The sequence below is a fragment of the Cicer arietinum genome, unplaced genomic scaffold, assembly GCF_000331145.2.
Source record: "Cicer arietinum cultivar CDC Frontier isolate Library 1 unplaced genomic scaffold, Cicar.CDCFrontier_v2.0 Ca_scaffold_85_v2.0, whole genome shotgun sequence".
Taxonomy (NCBI): Eukaryota; Viridiplantae; Streptophyta; class Magnoliopsida; order Fabales; family Fabaceae; genus Cicer; species Cicer arietinum.
The window spans coordinates 1-10,623 of record NW_027333734.1 but is presented as its reverse complement, the minus strand read 5'-3'; the positions used below and the strand labels follow the sequence as shown (position 1 = coordinate 10,623).

At 40.4% G+C, this 10,623-nt stretch overlaps 31 non-coding genes across 31 annotated transcripts; all 31 read right to left on the bottom strand.

Annotated features, from left to right (window-relative positions):
* Positions 1-67: 67 nt before the first annotated feature.
* Positions 68-186, bottom strand: LOC113784306 (5S ribosomal RNA). The gene has a single exon (XR_003470338.1). It is a non-coding gene; the product is annotated as a 5S ribosomal RNA (ribosomal RNA).
* A 226-nt stretch (positions 187-412) lies between these two features.
* On the bottom strand, positions 413-531 carry LOC113784305 (5S ribosomal RNA). The gene has a single exon (XR_003470337.1). It is a non-coding gene; the product is annotated as a 5S ribosomal RNA (ribosomal RNA).
* Positions 532-757: 226 nt separating this feature from the next.
* On the bottom strand, positions 758-876 carry LOC113784304 (5S ribosomal RNA). Its single transcript, XR_003470336.1, has one exon. It is a non-coding gene; the product is annotated as a 5S ribosomal RNA (ribosomal RNA).
* A 226-nt stretch (positions 877-1,102) lies between these two features.
* Positions 1,103-1,221, bottom strand: LOC113784302 (5S ribosomal RNA). Its single transcript, XR_003470334.1, has one exon. It is a non-coding gene; the product is annotated as a 5S ribosomal RNA (ribosomal RNA).
* A 226-nt stretch (positions 1,222-1,447) lies between these two features.
* On the bottom strand, positions 1,448-1,566 carry LOC113784301 (5S ribosomal RNA). The gene has a single exon (XR_003470333.1). It is a non-coding gene; the product is annotated as a 5S ribosomal RNA (ribosomal RNA).
* Positions 1,567-1,792: 226 nt separating this feature from the next.
* On the bottom strand, positions 1,793-1,911 carry LOC113784300 (5S ribosomal RNA). Its single transcript, XR_003470332.1, has one exon. It is a non-coding gene; the product is annotated as a 5S ribosomal RNA (ribosomal RNA).
* Positions 1,912-2,137: 226 nt separating this feature from the next.
* LOC113784299 (5S ribosomal RNA) lies at positions 2,138-2,256 on the bottom strand. Its single transcript, XR_003470331.1, has one exon. It is a non-coding gene; the product is annotated as a 5S ribosomal RNA (ribosomal RNA).
* A 226-nt stretch (positions 2,257-2,482) lies between these two features.
* On the bottom strand, positions 2,483-2,601 carry LOC113784298 (5S ribosomal RNA). Its single transcript, XR_003470330.1, has one exon. It is a non-coding gene; the product is annotated as a 5S ribosomal RNA (ribosomal RNA).
* A 226-nt stretch (positions 2,602-2,827) lies between these two features.
* Positions 2,828-2,946, bottom strand: LOC113784297 (5S ribosomal RNA). Its single transcript, XR_003470329.1, has one exon. It is a non-coding gene; the product is annotated as a 5S ribosomal RNA (ribosomal RNA).
* A 226-nt stretch (positions 2,947-3,172) lies between these two features.
* LOC113784296 (5S ribosomal RNA) lies at positions 3,173-3,291 on the bottom strand. Its single transcript, XR_003470328.1, has one exon. It is a non-coding gene; the product is annotated as a 5S ribosomal RNA (ribosomal RNA).
* A 226-nt stretch (positions 3,292-3,517) lies between these two features.
* LOC113784295 (5S ribosomal RNA) lies at positions 3,518-3,636 on the bottom strand. The gene has a single exon (XR_003470327.1). It is a non-coding gene; the product is annotated as a 5S ribosomal RNA (ribosomal RNA).
* A 226-nt stretch (positions 3,637-3,862) lies between these two features.
* On the bottom strand, positions 3,863-3,981 carry LOC113784294 (5S ribosomal RNA). Its single transcript, XR_003470326.1, has one exon. It is a non-coding gene; the product is annotated as a 5S ribosomal RNA (ribosomal RNA).
* A 226-nt stretch (positions 3,982-4,207) lies between these two features.
* On the bottom strand, positions 4,208-4,326 carry LOC113784293 (5S ribosomal RNA). Its single transcript, XR_003470325.1, has one exon. It is a non-coding gene; the product is annotated as a 5S ribosomal RNA (ribosomal RNA).
* A 226-nt stretch (positions 4,327-4,552) lies between these two features.
* Positions 4,553-4,671, bottom strand: LOC113784291 (5S ribosomal RNA). The gene has a single exon (XR_003470323.1). It is a non-coding gene; the product is annotated as a 5S ribosomal RNA (ribosomal RNA).
* Positions 4,672-4,897: 226 nt separating this feature from the next.
* On the bottom strand, positions 4,898-5,016 carry LOC113784290 (5S ribosomal RNA). Its single transcript, XR_003470322.1, has one exon. It is a non-coding gene; the product is annotated as a 5S ribosomal RNA (ribosomal RNA).
* Positions 5,017-5,242: 226 nt separating this feature from the next.
* Positions 5,243-5,361, bottom strand: LOC113784289 (5S ribosomal RNA). The gene has a single exon (XR_003470321.1). It is a non-coding gene; the product is annotated as a 5S ribosomal RNA (ribosomal RNA).
* Positions 5,362-5,587: 226 nt separating this feature from the next.
* LOC113784288 (5S ribosomal RNA) lies at positions 5,588-5,706 on the bottom strand. The gene has a single exon (XR_003470320.1). It is a non-coding gene; the product is annotated as a 5S ribosomal RNA (ribosomal RNA).
* A 226-nt stretch (positions 5,707-5,932) lies between these two features.
* LOC113784287 (5S ribosomal RNA) lies at positions 5,933-6,051 on the bottom strand. Its single transcript, XR_003470319.1, has one exon. It is a non-coding gene; the product is annotated as a 5S ribosomal RNA (ribosomal RNA).
* Positions 6,052-6,277: 226 nt separating this feature from the next.
* LOC113784286 (5S ribosomal RNA) lies at positions 6,278-6,396 on the bottom strand. Its single transcript, XR_003470318.1, has one exon. It is a non-coding gene; the product is annotated as a 5S ribosomal RNA (ribosomal RNA).
* Positions 6,397-6,622: 226 nt separating this feature from the next.
* LOC113784285 (5S ribosomal RNA) lies at positions 6,623-6,741 on the bottom strand. Its single transcript, XR_003470317.1, has one exon. It is a non-coding gene; the product is annotated as a 5S ribosomal RNA (ribosomal RNA).
* Positions 6,742-6,967: 226 nt separating this feature from the next.
* Positions 6,968-7,086, bottom strand: LOC113784284 (5S ribosomal RNA). Its single transcript, XR_003470316.1, has one exon. It is a non-coding gene; the product is annotated as a 5S ribosomal RNA (ribosomal RNA).
* A 226-nt stretch (positions 7,087-7,312) lies between these two features.
* LOC113784283 (5S ribosomal RNA) lies at positions 7,313-7,431 on the bottom strand. The gene has a single exon (XR_003470315.1). It is a non-coding gene; the product is annotated as a 5S ribosomal RNA (ribosomal RNA).
* Positions 7,432-7,657: 226 nt separating this feature from the next.
* Positions 7,658-7,776, bottom strand: LOC113784282 (5S ribosomal RNA). Its single transcript, XR_003470314.1, has one exon. It is a non-coding gene; the product is annotated as a 5S ribosomal RNA (ribosomal RNA).
* Positions 7,777-8,002: 226 nt separating this feature from the next.
* Positions 8,003-8,121, bottom strand: LOC113784311 (5S ribosomal RNA). The gene has a single exon (XR_003470343.1). It is a non-coding gene; the product is annotated as a 5S ribosomal RNA (ribosomal RNA).
* A 226-nt stretch (positions 8,122-8,347) lies between these two features.
* LOC113784310 (5S ribosomal RNA) lies at positions 8,348-8,466 on the bottom strand. The gene has a single exon (XR_003470342.1). It is a non-coding gene; the product is annotated as a 5S ribosomal RNA (ribosomal RNA).
* A 226-nt stretch (positions 8,467-8,692) lies between these two features.
* LOC113784303 (5S ribosomal RNA) lies at positions 8,693-8,811 on the bottom strand. Its single transcript, XR_003470335.1, has one exon. It is a non-coding gene; the product is annotated as a 5S ribosomal RNA (ribosomal RNA).
* Positions 8,812-9,037: 226 nt separating this feature from the next.
* LOC113784292 (5S ribosomal RNA) lies at positions 9,038-9,156 on the bottom strand. The gene has a single exon (XR_003470324.1). It is a non-coding gene; the product is annotated as a 5S ribosomal RNA (ribosomal RNA).
* Positions 9,157-9,382: 226 nt separating this feature from the next.
* On the bottom strand, positions 9,383-9,501 carry LOC113784281 (5S ribosomal RNA). Its single transcript, XR_003470313.1, has one exon. It is a non-coding gene; the product is annotated as a 5S ribosomal RNA (ribosomal RNA).
* A 226-nt stretch (positions 9,502-9,727) lies between these two features.
* Positions 9,728-9,846, bottom strand: LOC113784307 (5S ribosomal RNA). Its single transcript, XR_003470339.1, has one exon. It is a non-coding gene; the product is annotated as a 5S ribosomal RNA (ribosomal RNA).
* A 226-nt stretch (positions 9,847-10,072) lies between these two features.
* Positions 10,073-10,191, bottom strand: LOC113784308 (5S ribosomal RNA). The gene has a single exon (XR_003470340.1). It is a non-coding gene; the product is annotated as a 5S ribosomal RNA (ribosomal RNA).
* Positions 10,192-10,417: 226 nt separating this feature from the next.
* LOC113784309 (5S ribosomal RNA) lies at positions 10,418-10,536 on the bottom strand. The gene has a single exon (XR_003470341.1). It is a non-coding gene; the product is annotated as a 5S ribosomal RNA (ribosomal RNA).
* Between the last annotated feature and the right edge of the window lie 87 nt (positions 10,537-10,623).

Below are 10,623 nucleotides of genomic sequence, written 5' to 3'. Positions count from 1 at the left end.
ACCGACCCGAAAATCGCTTTTTGATCAATTGTTCCGTGAATTTTTCGGCAAAAAATAGAATAAGAAAAAGGTGCAACACGAGGACTTCCCAGGAGGTCACCCATCCTAGTACTACTCTCGCCCAAGCACGCTTAACTGCGGAGTTCTGATGGGATCCGGTGCATTAGTGCTGGTATGATCGCACCTGTAAATTAATGCGTCGTAATTGTATATACGCGTTGCTACAAAGAAAATACCGCAAAAATAGGCACCCCCGACTAACTAATTGAAATCCATCCGAAGCATGAAACTTTCTTTGTAAAGACAAACTAATCTTATATTTATTTCCAACAACAAATAAAACGACCGACACGAAAATCGCTTTTTGATCAACTGTTCCGTGAATTTTTCGGCAAAAAATAGAATAAAAAAAAAGGTGCAACACGAGGACTTCCCAGGAGGTCACCCATCCTAGTACTACTCTCGCCCAAGCACGCTTAACTGCGGAGTTCTGATGGGATCCGGTGCATTAGTGCTGGTATGATCGCACCTGTAAATTAATGCGTCGTAATTGTATATACGCGTTGCTACAAAGAAAATACCGCAAAAATAGGCACCCCCGACTAACTAATTGAAATCCATCCGAAGCATGAAACTTTCTTTGTAAAGACAAACTAATCTTATATTTATTTCCAACAACAAATAAAACGACCGACACGAAAATCGCTTTTTGATCAACTGTTCCGTGAATTTTTCGGCAAAAAATAGAATAAAAAAAAAGGTGCAACACGAGGACTTCCCAGGAGGTCACCCATCCTAGTACTACTCTCGCCCAAGCACGCTTAACTGCGGAGTTCTGATGGGATCCGGTGCATTAGTGCTGGTATGATCGCACCTGTAAATTAATGCGTCGTAATTGTATATACGCGTTGCTACAAAGAAAATACCGCAAAAATAGGCACCCCCGACTAACTAATTGAAATCCATCCGAAGCATGAAACTTTCTTTGTAAAGACAAACTAATCTTATATTTATTTCCAACAACAAATAAAACGACCGACACGAAAATCGCTTTTTGATCAACTGTTCCGTGAATTTTTCGGCAAAAAATAGAATAAAAAAAAAGGTGCAACACGAGGACTTCCCAGGAGGTCACCCATCCTAGTACTACTCTCGCCCAAGCACGCTTAACTGCGGAGTTCTGATGGGATCCGGTGCATTAGTGCTGGTATGATCGCACCTGTAAATTAATGCGTCGTAATTGTATATACGCGTTGCTACAAAGAAAATACCGCAAAAATAGGCACCCCCGACTAACTAATTGAAATCCATCCGAAGCATGAAACTTTCTTTGTAAAGACAAACTAATCTTATATTTATTTCCAACAACAAATAAAACGACCGACACGAAAATCGCTTTTTGATCAACTGTTCCGTGAATTTTTCGGCAAAAAATAGAATAAAAAAAAAGGTGCAACACGAGGACTTCCCAGGAGGTCACCCATCCTAGTACTACTCTCGCCCAAGCACGCTTAACTGCGGAGTTCTGATGGGATCCGGTGCATTAGTGCTGGTATGATCGCACCTGTAAATTAATGCGTCGTAATTGTATATACGCGTTGCTACAAAGAAAATACCGCAAAAATAGGCACCCCCGACTAACTAATTGAAATCCATCCGAAGCATGAAACTTTCTTTGTAAAGACAAACTAATCTTATATTTATTTCCAACAACAAATAAAACGACCGACACGAAAATCGCTTTTTGATCAACTGTTCCGTGAATTTTTCGGCAAAAAATAGAATAAAAAAAAAGGTGCAACACGAGGACTTCCCAGGAGGTCACCCATCCTAGTACTACTCTCGCCCAAGCACGCTTAACTGCGGAGTTCTGATGGGATCCGGTGCATTAGTGCTGGTATGATCGCACCTGTAAATTAATGCGTCGTAATTGTATATACGCGTTGCTACAAAGAAAATACCGCAAAAATAGGCACCCCCGACTAACTAATTGAAATCCATCCGAAGCATGAAACTTTCTTTGTAAAGACAAACTAATCTTATATTTATTTCCAACAACAAATAAAACGACCGACACGAAAATCGCTTTTTGATCAACTGTTCCGTGAATTTTTCGGCAAAAAATAGAATAAAAAAAAAGGTGCAACACGAGGACTTCCCAGGAGGTCACCCATCCTAGTACTACTCTCGCCCAAGCACGCTTAACTGCGGAGTTCTGATGGGATCCGGTGCATTAGTGCTGGTATGATCGCACCTGTAAATTAATGCGTCGTAATTGTATATACGCGTTGCTACAAAGAAAATACCGCAAAAATAGGCACCCCCGACTAACTAATTGAAATCCATCCGAAGCATGAAACTTTCTTTGTAAAGACAAACTAATCTTATATTTATTTCCAACAACAAATAAAACGACCGACACGAAAATCGCTTTTTGATCAACTGTTCCGTGAATTTTTCGGCAAAAAATAGAATAAAAAAAAAGGTGCAACACGAGGACTTCCCAGGAGGTCACCCATCCTAGTACTACTCTCGCCCAAGCACGCTTAACTGCGGAGTTCTGATGGGATCCGGTGCATTAGTGCTGGTATGATCGCACCTGTAAATTAATGCGTCGTAATTGTATATACGCGTTGCTACAAAGAAAATACCGCAAAAATAGGCACCCCCGACTAACTAATTGAAATCCATCCGAAGCATGAAACTTTCTTTGTAAAGACAAACTAATCTTATATTTATTTCCAACAACAAATAAAACGACCGACACGAAAATCGCTTTTTGATCAACTGTTCCGTGAATTTTTCGGCAAAAAATAGAATAAAAAAAAAGGTGCAACACGAGGACTTCCCAGGAGGTCACCCATCCTAGTACTACTCTCGCCCAAGCACGCTTAACTGCGGAGTTCTGATGGGATCCGGTGCATTAGTGCTGGTATGATCGCACCTGTAAATTAATGCGTCGTAATTGTATATACGCGTTGCTACAAAGAAAATACCGCAAAAATAGGCACCCCCGACTAACTAATTGAAATCCATCCGAAGCATGAAACTTTCTTTGTAAAGACAAACTAATCTTATATTTATTTCCAACAACAAATAAAACGACCGACACGAAAATCGCTTTTTGATCAACTGTTCCGTGAATTTTTCGGCAAAAAATAGAATAAAAAAAAAGGTGCAACACGAGGACTTCCCAGGAGGTCACCCATCCTAGTACTACTCTCGCCCAAGCACGCTTAACTGCGGAGTTCTGATGGGATCCGGTGCATTAGTGCTGGTATGATCGCACCTGTAAATTAATGCGTCGTAATTGTATATACGCGTTGCTACAAAGAAAATACCGCAAAAATAGGCACCCCCGACTAACTAATTGAAATCCATCCGAAGCATGAAACTTTCTTTGTAAAGACAAACTAATCTTATATTTATTTCCAACAACAAATAAAACGACCGACACGAAAATCGCTTTTTGATCAACTGTTCCGTGAATTTTTCGGCAAAAAATAGAATAAAAAAAAAGGTGCAACACGAGGACTTCCCAGGAGGTCACCCATCCTAGTACTACTCTCGCCCAAGCACGCTTAACTGCGGAGTTCTGATGGGATCCGGTGCATTAGTGCTGGTATGATCGCACCTGTAAATTAATGCGTCGTAATTGTATATACGCGTTGCTACAAAGAAAATACCGCAAAAATAGGCACCCCCGACTAACTAATTGAAATCCATCCGAAGCATGAAACTTTCTTTGTAAAGACAAACTAATCTTATATTTATTTCCAACAACAAATAAAACGACCGACACGAAAATCGCTTTTTGATCAACTGTTCCGTGAATTTTTCGGCAAAAAATAGAATAAAAAAAAAGGTGCAACACGAGGACTTCCCAGGAGGTCACCCATCCTAGTACTACTCTCGCCCAAGCACGCTTAACTGCGGAGTTCTGATGGGATCCGGTGCATTAGTGCTGGTATGATCGCACCTGTAAATTAATGCGTCGTAATTGTATATACGCGTTGCTACAAAGAAAATACCGCAAAAATAGGCACCCCCGACTAACTAATTGAAATCCATCCGAAGCATGAAACTTTCTTTGTAAAGACAAACTAATCTTATATTTATTTCCAACAACAAATAAAACGACCGACACGAAAATCGCTTTTTGATCAACTGTTCCGTGAATTTTTCGGCAAAAAATAGAATAAAAAAAAAGGTGCAACACGAGGACTTCCCAGGAGGTCACCCATCCTAGTACTACTCTCGCCCAAGCACGCTTAACTGCGGAGTTCTGATGGGATCCGGTGCATTAGTGCTGGTATGATCGCACCTGTAAATTAATGCGTCGTAATTGTATATACGCGTTGCTACAAAGAAAATACCGCAAAAATAGGCACCCCCGACTAACTAATTGAAATCCATCCGAAGCATGAAACTTTCTTTGTAAAGACAAACTAATCTTATATTTATTTCCAACAACAAATAAAACGACCGACACGAAAATCGCTTTTTGATCAACTGTTCCGTGAATTTTTCGGCAAAAAATAGAATAAAAAAAAAGGTGCAACACGAGGACTTCCCAGGAGGTCACCCATCCTAGTACTACTCTCGCCCAAGCACGCTTAACTGCGGAGTTCTGATGGGATCCGGTGCATTAGTGCTGGTATGATCGCACCTGTAAATTAATGCGTCGTAATTGTATATACGCGTTGCTACAAAGAAAATACCGCAAAAATAGGCACCCCCGACTAACTAATTGAAATCCATCCGAAGCATGAAACTTTCTTTGTAAAGACAAACTAATCTTATATTTATTTCCAACAACAAATAAAACGACCGACACGAAAATCGCTTTTTGATCAACTGTTCCGTGAATTTTTCGGCAAAAAATAGAATAAAAAAAAAGGTGCAACACGAGGACTTCCCAGGAGGTCACCCATCCTAGTACTACTCTCGCCCAAGCACGCTTAACTGCGGAGTTCTGATGGGATCCGGTGCATTAGTGCTGGTATGATCGCACCTGTAAATTAATGCGTCGTAATTGTATATACGCGTTGCTACAAAGAAAATACCGCAAAAATAGGCACCCCCGACTAACTAATTGAAATCCATCCGAAGCATGAAACTTTCTTTGTAAAGACAAACTAATCTTATATTTATTTCCAACAACAAATAAAACGACCGACACGAAAATCGCTTTTTGATCAACTGTTCCGTGAATTTTTCGGCAAAAAATAGAATAAAAAAAAAGGTGCAACACGAGGACTTCCCAGGAGGTCACCCATCCTAGTACTACTCTCGCCCAAGCACGCTTAACTGCGGAGTTCTGATGGGATCCGGTGCATTAGTGCTGGTATGATCGCACCTGTAAATTAATGCGTCGTAATTGTATATACGCGTTGCTACAAAGAAAATACCGCAAAAATAGGCACCCCCGACTAACTAATTGAAATCCATCCGAAGCATGAAACTTTCTTTGTAAAGACAAACTAATCTTATATTTATTTCCAACAACAAATAAAACGACCGACACGAAAATCGCTTTTTGATCAACTGTTCCGTGAATTTTTCGGCAAAAAATAGAATAAAAAAAAAGGTGCAACACGAGGACTTCCCAGGAGGTCACCCATCCTAGTACTACTCTCGCCCAAGCACGCTTAACTGCGGAGTTCTGATGGGATCCGGTGCATTAGTGCTGGTATGATCGCACCTGTAAATTAATGCGTCGTAATTGTATATACGCGTTGCTACAAAGAAAATACCGCAAAAATAGGCACCCCCGACTAACTAATTGAAATCCATCCGAAGCATGAAACTTTCTTTGTAAAGACAAACTAATCTTATATTTATTTCCAACAACAAATAAAACGACCGACACGAAAATCGCTTTTTGATCAACTGTTCCGTGAATTTTTCGGCAAAAAATAGAATAAAAAAAAAGGTGCAACACGAGGACTTCCCAGGAGGTCACCCATCCTAGTACTACTCTCGCCCAAGCACGCTTAACTGCGGAGTTCTGATGGGATCCGGTGCATTAGTGCTGGTATGATCGCACCTGTAAATTAATGCGTCGTAATTGTATATACGCGTTGCTACAAAGAAAATACCGCAAAAATAGGCACCCCCGACTAACTAATTGAAATCCATCCGAAGCATGAAACTTTCTTTGTAAAGACAAACTAATCTTATATTTATTTCCAACAACAAATAAAACGACCGACACGAAAATCGCTTTTTGATCAACTGTTCCGTGAATTTTTCGGCAAAAAATAGAATAAAAAAAAAGGTGCAACACGAGGACTTCCCAGGAGGTCACCCATCCTAGTACTACTCTCGCCCAAGCACGCTTAACTGCGGAGTTCTGATGGGATCCGGTGCATTAGTGCTGGTATGATCGCACCTGTAAATTAATGCGTCGTAATTGTATATACGCGTTGCTACAAAGAAAATACCGCAAAAATAGGCACCCCCGACTAACTAATTGAAATCCATCCGAAGCATGAAACTTTCTTTGTAAAGACAAACTAATCTTATATTTATTTCCAACAACAAATAAAACGACCGACACGAAAATCGCTTTTTGATCAACTGTTCCGTGAATTTTTCGGCAAAAAATAGAATAAAAAAAAAGGTGCAACACGAGGACTTCCCAGGAGGTCACCCATCCTAGTACTACTCTCGCCCAAGCACGCTTAACTGCGGAGTTCTGATGGGATCCGGTGCATTAGTGCTGGTATGATCGCACCTGTAAATTAATGCGTCGTAATTGTATATACGCGTTGCTACAAAGAAAATACCGCAAAAATAGGCACCCCCGACTAACTAATTGAAATCCATCCGAAGCATGAAACTTTCTTTGTAAAGACAAACTAATCTTATATTTATTTCCAACAACAAATAAAACGACCGACACGAAAATCGCTTTTTGATCAACTGTTCCGTGAATTTTTCGGCAAAAAATAGAATAAAAAAAAAGGTGCAACACGAGGACTTCCCAGGAGGTCACCCATCCTAGTACTACTCTCGCCCAAGCACGCTTAACTGCGGAGTTCTGATGGGATCCGGTGCATTAGTGCTGGTATGATCGCACCTGTAAATTAATGCGTCGTAATTGTATATACGCGTTGCTACAAAGAAAATACCGCAAAAATAGGCACCCCCGACTAACTAATTGAAATCCATCCGAAGCATGAAACTTTCTTTGTAAAGACAAACTAATCTTATATTTATTTCCAACAACAAATAAAACGACCGACACGAAAATCGCTTTTTGATCAACTGTTCCGTGAATTTTTCGGCAAAAAATAGAATAAAAAAAAAGGTGCAACACGAGGACTTCCCAGGAGGTCACCCATCCTAGTACTACTCTCGCCCAAGCACGCTTAACTGCGGAGTTCTGATGGGATCCGGTGCATTAGTGCTGGTATGATCGCACCTGTAAATTAATGCGTCGTAATTGTATATACGCGTTGCTACAAAGAAAATACCGCAAAAATAGGCACCCCCGACTAACTAATTGAAATCCATCCGAAGCATGAAACTTTCTTTGTAAAGACAAACTAATCTTATATTTATTTCCAACAACAAATAAAACGACCGACACGAAAATCGCTTTTTGATCAACTGTTCCGTGAATTTTTCGGCAAAAAATAGAATAAAAAAAAAGGTGCAACACGAGGACTTCCCAGGAGGTCACCCATCCTAGTACTACTCTCGCCCAAGCACGCTTAACTGCGGAGTTCTGATGGGATCCGGTGCATTAGTGCTGGTATGATCGCACCTGTAAATTAATGCGTCGTAATTGTATATACGCGTTGCTACAAAGAAAATACCGCAAAAATAGGCACCCCCGACTAACTAATTGAAATCCATCCGAAGCATGAAACTTTCTTTGTAAAGACAAACTAATCTTATATTTATTTCCAACAACAAATAAAACGACCGACACGAAAATCGCTTTTTGATCAACTGTTCCGTGAATTTTTCGGCAAAAAATAGAATAAAAAAAAAGGTGCAACACGAGGACTTCCCAGGAGGTCACCCATCCTAGTACTACTCTCGCCCAAGCACGCTTAACTGCGGAGTTCTGATGGGATCCGGTGCATTAGTGCTGGTATGATCGCACCTGTAAATTAATGCGTCGTAATTGTATATACGCGTTGCTACAAAGAAAATACCGCAAAAATAGGCACCCCCGACTAACTAATTGAAATCCATCCGAAGCATGAAACTTTCTTTGTAAAGACAAACTAATCTTATATTTATTTCCAACAACAAATAAAACGACCGACACGAAAATCGCTTTTTGATCAACTGTTCCGTGAATTTTTCGGCAAAAAATAGAATAAAAAAAAAGGTGCAACACGAGGACTTCCCAGGAGGTCACCCATCCTAGTACTACTCTCGCCCAAGCACGCTTAACTGCGGAGTTCTGATGGGATCCGGTGCATTAGTGCTGGTATGATCGCACCTGTAAATTAATGCGTCGTAATTGTATATACGCGTTGCTACAAAGAAAATACCGCAAAAATAGGCACCCCCGACTAACTAATTGAAATCCATCCGAAGCATGAAACTTTCTTTGTAAAGACAAACTAATCTTATATTTATTTCCAACAACAAATAAAACGACCGACACGAAAATCGCTTTTTGATCAACTGTTCCGTGAATTTTTCGGCAAAAAATAGAATAAAAAAAAAGGTGCAACACGAGGACTTCCCAGGAGGTCACCCATCCTAGTACTACTCTCGCCCAAGCACGCTTAACTGCGGAGTTCTGATGGGATCCGGTGCATTAGTGCTGGTATGATCGCACCTGTAAATTAATGCGTCGTAATTGTATATACGCGTTGCTACAAAGAAAATACCGCAAAAATAGGCACCCCCGACTAACTAATTGAAATCCATCCGAAGCATGAAACTTTCTTTGTAAAGACAAACTAATCTTATATTTATTTCCAACAACAAATAAAACGACCGACACGAAAATCGCTTTTTGATCAACTGTTCCGTGAATTTTTCGGCAAAAAATAGAATAAAAAAAAAGGTGCAACACGAGGACTTCCCAGGAGGTCACCCATCCTAGTACTACTCTCGCCCAAGCACGCTTAACTGCGGAGTTCTGATGGGATCCGGTGCATTAGTGCTGGTATGATCGCACCTGTAAATTAATGCGTCGTAATTGTATATACGCGTTGCTACAAAGAAAATACCGCAAAAATAGGCACCCCCGACTAACTAATTGAAATCCATCCGAAGCATGAAACTTTCTTTGTAAAGACAAACTAATCTTATATTTATTTCCAACAACAAATAAAACGACCGACACGAAAATCGCTTTTTGATCAACTGTTCCGTGAATTTTTCGGCAAAAAATAGAATAAAAAAAAAGGTGCAACACGAGGACTTCCCAGGAGGTCACCCATCCTAGTACTACTCTCGCCCAAGCACGCTTAACTGCGGAGTTCTGATGGGATCCGGTGCATTAGTGCTGGTATGATCGCACCTGTAAATTAATGCGTCGTAATTGTATATACGCGTTGCTACAAAGAAAATACCGCAAAAATAGGCACCCCCGACTAACTAATTGAAATCCATCCGAAGCATGAAACTTTCTTTGTAAAGACAAACTAATCTTATATTTATTTCCAACAACAAATAAAACGACCGACACGAAAATCGCTTTTTGATCAACTGTTCCGTGAATTTTTCGGCAAAAAATAGAATAAAAAAAAAGGTGCAACACGAGGACTTCCCAGGAGGTCACCCATCCTAGTACTACTCTCGCCCAAGCACGCTTAACTGCGGAGTTCTGATGGGTTCCGGTGCATTAGTGCTGGTATGATCGCACCTGTAAATTAATGCGTCGTAATTGTATATACGCGTTGCTACAAAGAAAATACCGCAAAAATAGGCACTCCCGACTAACTAATTGAAATCCATCCGAAGCATGAAACTTTCTTTGTAAAGACAAACTAATCTTATATTTATTTCCAACAACAAATAAAACGACCGACACGAAAATCGCTTTTTGATCAACTGTTCCGTGAATTTTTCGGCAAAAAATAGAATAAAAAAAAAGGTGCAACACGAGGACTTCCCAGGAGGTCACCCATCTTAGTACTACTCTCGCCCAAGCACGCTTAACTGCGGAGTTCTGATGGGTTCCGGTGCATTAGTGCTGGTATGATCGCACCTGTAAATTAATGCGTCGTAATTGTATATACGCGTTGCTACAAAGAAAATACCGCAAAAATAGGCACTCCCGACTAACTAATTGAAATCCATCCGAAGCATGAAACTTTCTTTGTAAAGACAAACTAATCTTATATTTATTTCCAACAACAAATAAAACGACCGACACGAAAATCGCTTTTTGATCAACTGTTCCGTGAATTTTTCGGCAAAAAATAGAATAAAAAAAAAGGTGCAACACGAGGACTTCCCAGGAGGTCACCCATCCTAGTACTACTCTCGCCCAAGCACGCTTAATTGCGGAGTTCTGATGGGATCCGGTGCATTAGTGCTGGTATGATCGCACCTGCAAATTAATGCGTCGTAATTGATTATACGCGTTGCTACAAAGAAAATACCGCAAAAATAGGCACCCCCGACTAACTAATTGAAATC